This window comes from Miniopterus schreibersii (assembly GCF_964146895.1).
Source record: "Miniopterus schreibersii genome assembly, chromosome: 3".
Classification (NCBI taxonomy): domain Eukaryota; kingdom Metazoa; phylum Chordata; class Mammalia; order Chiroptera; family Miniopteridae; genus Miniopterus; species Miniopterus schreibersii.
The window spans coordinates 6,677,218-6,685,441 of record NC_138103.1 but is presented as its reverse complement, the minus strand read 5'-3'; the positions used below and the strand labels follow the sequence as shown (position 1 = coordinate 6,685,441).

At 49.9% G+C, this 8,224-nt stretch overlaps 2 long non-coding RNA genes across 5 annotated transcripts; both read left to right on the top strand.

Annotated features, from left to right (window-relative positions):
• Nucleotides 1-1,101: 1,101 nt before the first annotated feature.
• On the top strand, nt 1,102-5,451 carry LOC308554615. Of its 4 annotated transcripts, none has more exons than XR_013998425.1 (3): nt 1,102-1,135; nt 2,611-2,795; nt 3,810-5,451. It is a non-coding gene; the product is annotated as an uncharacterized lncRNA (long non-coding RNA). The 4 variants fall into 4 exon arrangements; XR_013998426.1 differs by having other exon boundaries at nt 2,524-2,795; XR_013998427.1 differs by lacking the exon at nt 1,102-1,135 and adding an exon at nt 1,145-1,230.
• Nucleotides 5,452-6,814: 1,363 nt separating this feature from the next.
• Nucleotides 6,815-7,989, top strand: LOC308554616. Its single transcript, XR_013998429.1, has 2 exons — nt 6,815-7,082; nt 7,563-7,989. It is a non-coding gene; the product is annotated as an uncharacterized lncRNA (long non-coding RNA).
• Nucleotides 7,990-8,224: the final 235 nt, after the last annotated feature.

The following is an 8,224-nucleotide window of genomic DNA, read 5'->3' as shown; positions in this document are numbered from 1 at the left end:
ATGTGGTTTTATTTTAACCTTTGGATGTCTGCAGCTAGCTTCTTTTTAAGGTCACAAGATCCTTTTCTTTAAGCAAGGCTGATGTTCATTCAGGGCCAGCACCATTCATCGTTGATTTTTATCCCGCTGTAGGAATTGGGTGATGTCACACAGCCTCCTCAGCTCCAGACTAACTCCACAGTATTTATTAAGCACTAAGTGCTTTACATGTGTCGATTCATTGGGTACTTACAGCAAGCCTTTGAGGTTCATAAGGTTATTACAAACGTGAAAGCCAAGGCTCAGAGAGGCTAGGTAACCTGGCCGAGGCTGCTCAGCACCCTAGCGGAGCAGGGACGTAAACCCAGCGCTGGGACATAAACCCAGCCGGTGGGTCTCTGACCACTACACACGGGCACTGCTCTCACTCGTCAGAACGTCCCTCAGTCAACACAAGACAACTCGGCCCGGCTCAGGGAGAAAACGCACGAATTCCTCCAGCCACAAGCTCAGCCCGCTGGGGCCGAAGGGGTTATTCCCACTGAGACGCCGGCACCCCGGCTCCTAGAGAGGCGCCGCCGGGGGCGGGAGGCGCAGGCACTTCCGGCCCGTCCCGGCTCCGGGAACCCGCCCGCCCTGCCCGGCTCGCGGCGCTCCGCTCGGCGCGGCCCGGCCCTCCCCGCGGGGAACCCGGGCCGGTGCGGGGCCGGAGGTGGGGGCGGGTCCCTCGTAAGGGCGTCCCTGCCCTCCGGAGTTCCAGAGGGCCCGGCTCCGAGCTGGGGAGGGGCGGGCCGCGGGCGCGCGACGGGGGTGGCCTTGAACTTGGCCGCCGCGGTGCATTCTGGTCCTCTACGCGCCGGGGTGAGCGGGAGGCACGTGGCGGCGGGCGAGCCCCGGGGAAGGGCCGGCTGCCTGGGCCCCGGCCGAACGAGGCCCTCCGCCCGCCCCTCCCGGAGACCTCGGGCCTTGCAGAGCCCCGGGTGAGAAAGGGTCGCTCGTCCTCCCCGTGCCCGGGGCCGGCCGGCCCGCCCCCTCGTTATTCCCCTCAACCCCCTGGAGGAGGCAGTGGCATCATCCCCATTTTATAGGCTACTGGCCTGTACCGTCTATTTTATAATCAAGCGTCTCGCAGCGGAGCCAGGACTGCACGGCGCAGGTTAGACCCCTTTCCTGTTGGGGAGATGACTTGACCCTCAGGCTAACCTCTCTCAGCTCAGCAGGCCTAACGCCAAGGGAGATGGTCATTCTCTGGTTGGAACCTCAGTTATCTTTCCCCCGCACACCCCTTCATTTCCCTCGTCTTCTCCTTGCTATCTTTTTTGGGCCAACCCATCTTTGCAGTCCCACTGCCACCATCTTTCAGTCTCATTGTCACAGACCCGTGTTATTGCAGTAACCTACAATCCTGACTGCCTTTATTTCACATGCCACTCCACTACCCTTGCATCAAGGCACTTCCTTGTTTGATAAACCGTATGTAGTCTTTTTTTGTTTTTTAATCCTCACACGAAGATATTTTTTTCCATTGTTTTTTTCAGAAACAATGAAAGGGAGAGAGAAACATCGATTGGTTGCCTCCCACACAGGGCCCGACTGGGGCTGGGAATCGAGCCTGCAACCGAGGTACGTGCCCTTGGCTGGGATTGAACCTCAGAGCCTTCAGCCCCCTGGCCAATGCTGTAACCACTGAGCCAAGCTGGCCAGGGCAACCCAATGTAGCCTTTAAAACTAAAACTGTAAGCTCAAGTCAAACTCTTAAGCGTGACATTTAAGGCCACTTGAAACTTGGCTTCAGCCCATCTGTCTAACCTGATTTCCTTGGTTCCCTAAGTAGAGGGTACAGACTGGTAGCTACAATTGGAAATTTTGTCTCCCACAAAGTGTCTTCTTAAAATTTGAGTTGATATTTATTTCTAAATTGGGCGATTTCATTTAAAAAGCCCATAATTCCAGGTTCTTTTGAAACATTGGAGCTGGAAACAGTTGGCCTGTGTCCTTGCATCAGAAACTGGTTTAAACTGAGAAGTAGCTGCTCCCTTATGTAGGGCTGTGTCTCCCAGTTCACCTTAGTCTCTTTCAGTCCCAAGTCCTTGTCTCTAAGCTTGAGGATCAGCTGTTGTGCTTGCACTGGTTTTTTTCATAAAATAGAGAAACAGGTTTTTGGTTTCCATATCTCTATCAAAAGTGCAAAAAGGAAAAGTAGACCAAGAGGGCTGCATTGCGTGCCTGGCCAGCGTGGCTGAGTGGTTGAGGGACAACCTATGAACCAGGAGGTCATGGTTCAATTCCAGGTCAGGACACGTGTCTGGGTTGCAGGCTTGATCCCCAGGAGGGGGTGTGCAGGAGGCAGTTGATCAATGACTTTCTCATCATTGATGTTTCTCTCTCTCTCTCCCCCTCTCCCTTCCTCTCTGAAATTAATAGAAACTTTTTTTTTTCTTTAAGAGGGATGCATGTGTAAAGACAGGGAGAGTAAGCACCCAGCCTCCTTGACTTACTTGCTTTTCTTTATGGACCCCATAGCTATTTGAATTTTCTCTTCAGGCCCTACAGGAACCTTACAAACAGCTAGATTAATGCCTCACAGCTTGAAATGAACCTCACTACCATATCTTTGCACCATCTCCGCAGAGTAAATTCTATTCAACAAGGTCCGTGGCTTTCCCTGACAACCAACCGTCCAAACAACTCCATCCATTCATCTCATCCACATTTCTGGAGGCCAGGCACTGGGTTAGATGTGTATGCCCAAGCCACCACCATCACTCCCTCCTCTGGACTTCTGTGGCTGTGCCTGAGTCGATGCCTTACACGTGGTAGGTGATCAGTAAATAATTATCAATCGGGTAACTGGCACAGTTACAATACATCACTCTCCTAGTTAGATTTTAAGATCTTTGAGAGTGGGGTTCAAAGGGTTTCCATCTGCACTGCCCTAGCAACTAGCACAGTGCCTGGCTCATAGCTGACACTTGGTAATGTCTGAGAAAATACGGGCTATGAGGGGGTGCCTCAGACAAGCAATAGATACTAAGGTTCAGTCATGTCCCACAGCTGGAAGCATCACCCCACTACCTCATCCCCGAGCCTTAGTGGTGCAGAGGAAGGGAGAGGCAGCCCTAGAGATCAGAGGCCTTACTCAGTCCTAAAAGTGGGGAGCACTTCGCAGCCACCTTGACCTGGAGGCTCTGGTCAGGATTCAGCTGAAGTTACATCCAGGACCCAGCTGTATTCATATGACCTTGTGAGAGGAAATCCAACCTGATTCTGATTCTGAATTCCAGGCTCTAGAATAACAATAGTTCTCATGTACTGAGGCATTCTCAGAGCCAAGCACTGCCAAAGGCTTAGTATCCATGGCCTCCTTCCAGCCTCACCACTGCTTTGGAGTCAATACTGCATCTCCTCTTTGCAGAATGAGAAGGCTGAGGCTCCAGTGCCTGAGTAGCTTGCCCAAGGCCAATAGTAACAGGCTGAACCAGGAGTTCAAGTCCATGTGGACTGATTCCAGGGCCCCCCGTGTTTAGTGCTGTGTTCCTTCCGAACATCTAAGGCTGAAGAGGGATGTTGGGCAGGACCCAGAGACTCAGCTGTCAGCTAATTTGGGCTCTAGGTTATGTGCCAAGTAGTAAACCTAATGCAAATGCCAACCCTCAGTGCCTTTTCGCTCATTTTTTTCTTACATTCTTTTTTAACTCCCTACCTAAGGAATTAAAATATATATCTTTAGAACCCAATAAACTCAAAAAGTCCAAAAAGAACACGTCAGATTTTTAAAAATCAAATTGACACTGTAGCTTCAAACTTGATTAACAAGCCTATGTTGACAGGAGGAAGTCACAAGAGGGCAAAGCAGCGTCCCAAAGAAAGGGCAGAGAGGGAAAGCGGCAGTGAACTGAACGCCCACTGTGCCAGGGGCTGACAGATGTTTTCCTATTTCATCTCACTGAATCTTACAAATATGAAGGTACTATCATTTTATTGTGCAGAATTGGGAAGGGAAGCTTTAAAATATTATGCCATTTTGCACAAGTTATACTGAGGTCTAGAGCTTGGAGCAGAAGCCGGTCCTGGCTCTCAGGAAGGTGCCTGCATTCATCTTCTCTTCTGTGTCTCTGTGTGGAATGGTCCAGTCAAAGAAACTGTTGACTTATGAGTTATGGGTCCATCTAACTTTAGTCCCTCATGGCCTAGACGTCATTCTAGACCTCTCTCCTTGTATTCCAGGTTTTTTTTAGATGGCCCCATATGAGGGAAATTTTAAAAAGGCCTCTTTATCTCCCTTGCCTCCTAGCTATCTATGAATCTGTCGGGTTTACAAAATACTCTTTTAAAACTTTCCCTTTTTATTACAAAAGTCCCCCACACATAGTAGGTTCCTTCATTCCTTCCTCGCTCCCTCTCTCCCTTCCTTCTTCCATCAGCAAATACATATGAGTCCCTACTCTGGGCTCTTCTAGGCACTGAAAAGAATGGTTGTGAACAAAACAGATAAAAATTAAAACCCTAAAATAAAAATTCCTGCCCTTACAGAGGTTAAATTCTAGGAAGACAGAGAAACAAAATAAGACAAAAGTGGGAAAGGGGGCTAGGAAGTGTCAGGGCCAGGGAAGGTGTTGAAGTTTTGGCTGGGGAGGCCAGGGAGACTCTGAGGTGAAATTGAAAAGACTTGAAGTAGGTGTGTGACAGTCAACTGCGGGCTGCTCGCTCCAAGAACTCCTCCAGCAAGAAGATAGCCTAGACCTGGAGGAAAGCTGCTCAAACACTACCTGTCATCCTTGAAGTAGTTTAGGAGGGAAAAATCACACAGATCGAAGTTGATTATTTCCCTTCTCAACAGTCCCTTTTGTTCTTCCTGATTTTGCTCTAGATGGTTTCTCCCTTCTTCAGTCTCCCACAGGACTCACCCCTATTCTGTCCAGTCTGTCCTTCCCTTCTATATCCCAACTCCGTCCAGGGTAGCCAGGAAAGGAGGTGGCAGCTGCAGCAGGTGAGCAGGGGAACTAGCATGCTTCCTTCAATGATACGGATCTAGGCAGAGTGTAAAGTGGTGGCTGGAGCACGAGGTGGGCAACCCTGGGGCTGACACACCTGGAGATTTAAGGAAGCATCTTCAGGAGCAGATGGCCCAGAACTGCCACCCAGGTCTCCTGAAAGTGAGAGGATGTAAACACATAGGATTTTTTTTGGTTTGCTTTTGGGTATGTCTCCTTTGTGGTAATAGCTTCGTTGAGAAAAAAGTCACATATTGTACTAGTCTATTCACAGAGCTGTACAATCATCACCATAATTTTCAAACATTTTCATCACCCCCCCAAAATAAACTTTGTATCTGTTAGTTAATTCTTATTTCCCCTCAATCTCCACCCCACCCACTCCCACCCCAACTCTAGGTCACCACTAATGTACTGTATTTGTAATTTGCCTATTCTGGACATTTCATATAAATGGCATGTTTTGTTTTTGGCTTTACTTGACTTTTTTTTTCTCATTTTGGAATGTTGGTGGGTGGCCACTGAAGAATATTATGAAGGGGGTTTGGAACATCAGAAGCCGAGGAGCTCGCCCTGACCGGGGGCTCAGTAGGCTAAAAGGACATCCTGATACACCAAGGCTGTGGATTCGAACCCCAGTCAGGGCACATACAAGAAACAACCAATGAATGTATAAATAAGTGAAACAACAAAGCAATGCTTTTCTCCCTCTCTCTCTCTAAAGTCAACTAAAAATAAAGGTGAGAAGCTCTTCTGGAGAGATAAGGGCAACAAAAAGAAAAAGCAGAAGATAACTTGCTTATGTTTTATTTTTTTATTGCTCTATTTCTGCTTTGTAAGTTACCCCAAATGTCCATAGGATAGGAACAGCAAGTAAATGGGAGTGGGAAGAGTTATAGTCAGAAAACCTGGGTTTCCCCCTTATATAAGCAGCCTGATTTAGCTGCTTTTAAATTTTTTGTAAAATGAGGGGCTTAAAGTATAGAGGAGTAGTCCACCCTCCTCTCCAGCATCATCTCCTGAGTTGCAGGCAATCAGCCTTTCCAGTATCTGGTGATGTCCCTATTTTATTTTTAGGTGCCCTTCTAGACTTTTCCTGCCATTCCTGGGACTTCTGGGTAAAGAAAGCAATATGAATTGCTTAAAATTTGTATAACATGTTATACATTTACAAAGCCTTTACACATGTTGTCAAGGCTTTTTCACAGTTAGGAGGAACTAGAAGGGACCTTAGAGGACATCTAGTCCAATACCTTCACAATGAGATGAGGACCGAAGCCTTTTGAAAATAGGATGTGACTTGCCCAAGGCCACCCACGCAGCAAGTGGGTGCCAGAGCCCCGGCTGCTCTGGGCTTCCCGATCATAATCATTTACACTTGATTAGGAGGAAGCCGAAGCCCAGAGACTTTTATCGGGCCTGTCAGACGGGGCAGGCTTCTTGGAGATCATCTGTGGAGTCCAATCCCTTTTTTAACCGGCTGAGACGAATGCCGGCCCTGGGCTGAGGTTTTTCGGAATTTACTGGACCTGGATCCAGACCTCCAGACTCGCACGGCATCCTGCGTGAATAACCGGGGAAGCTGTGATAGCAGGGGACCCCGGGGTCAGAGACATCTCTCCCAGCGCAGGGTCGGCGGATTGCTCGGCGCAGGGCCCAGGTGTCGCTGCCTTTGGGGTCCCCTCCCCAGGCAGAAGGCGGCTGGTCCTCTCGCAACCAGCCCCGGAGCAGCCAGACGTTGGGGGCGGGGCCCGACGGCGCCGAGCCAATCCCGGGCCTCGCCGTGATAGGGCGGGAGGTCCGCGTTCTCACCCCGCCCATTTTCCTCCGCCGCTGAAACGCTGCGCGGTGACCTAGGCAACGGGCCTGGCTTAGCCTCCATTTGCTAAATAAGCTGCGTCCCTGCCCTCTTCGCGCAACTGGACCGAAAGCGAAGTCCTTTAAAGGGCACAAAGGACGGAGGTTCCGATTGGCTGGCGCGCTGGGCGCTGCGGGGCGACTCGCCCGGGGTGGACGCGGTGAGGCCGGGAGGCGCACGTTTGAGGAGCGGAGCGGAGACAGGACTTGAAAATTCGGTGTTTTCCGTTCAAAATAACGGTTCTTCCAGGTGTGAGTGAACGTAGTGGGAGTCCAAGAACCCCCGGGCCCCACCATCCGATATTGTTAGTTACACTTTCTTGATAGTAGTATTGCGAGGAATGCGGGCATTTAATGTTTAAATTTAACATTTCTTGAGCGGCTGCTGTGTGCCAGACACGGTTCTAAGTGTTTGGGCTCAGTGAACAAAAAGGTTCCTGCCTTCTTGGAAGTTTGTGTTCTAACAAGAGGAGAAAATACATCACCTAGTGTGTTACAAGATGGGACAAGGCTATGGGGGGAGGGGGGAGTAGAGCTGCGGTGGGCAGTTAGACATGAGCAGAGCAAGGACGGTGGGCAGGTACAGAAGGTCCCCAGGGCCGAAGCCCCAGGTGCCTAGAAACAGACAACTGTAGGGTGGGACCTCAACCCCAGGGTAACCTTTCCTCCCCTAGCCTGTCAATGGTCAAGTGGTTTGGACCCCCTGGCCTTTAGATAATATGTAGGCTTCAGTGTATTTCAGCTCCAGGCCCAGAAACGCAACAAAACCAGCCACTGCCTGACCCCAGGACCACCTGCACTGGATAATGACCACACACCCCCCCCCCCCAACCAATCAATTAGTGGAGACCTAGATCCTGACAGGACACACCTGGAAAGCTGATGAATATTCTATTGAGATCTTCCCCTGGGACCTCCCCTAAAATCTTCACCCTTAAAACCCTTAGGATGGAGGACCCAGTGGGCTCTCCCTCCCAGGAGCATACCCGTGTCTAGGGTTCCTCTCCCCTTCTCCCTCCCCCGGCTCGTTACTGTTAGCTTTCTCACTCCCAAGCTCCAAGGGCCCTCCCTTTACCTCTATAACTTGTATGCTCAGCCCATTTCTTCTAGGAATTACTGTTCCTACCTCCATGATTTTATAAATAAATGTTCTCTTATATTTGGAGTCTTGGCTATGAATTCTTTCCCAGCAAGAACTCAAGTAAGGGAGGTTGCTGAACCCAGGTCTGGTCCAACCCCGTGGGTCTAACACCTATTGCCGTTCCAGCCCCCTACAAATGAGTAAGTTAATTAGATGGAGCGGGTTACATCATTAAAGAGGTGGCTGGTTAGACACCAGTGAGAAAGTGAGATCTGAAAGTAGAATTGCAGGCAAAATGGTTAGCCAGTGAGCT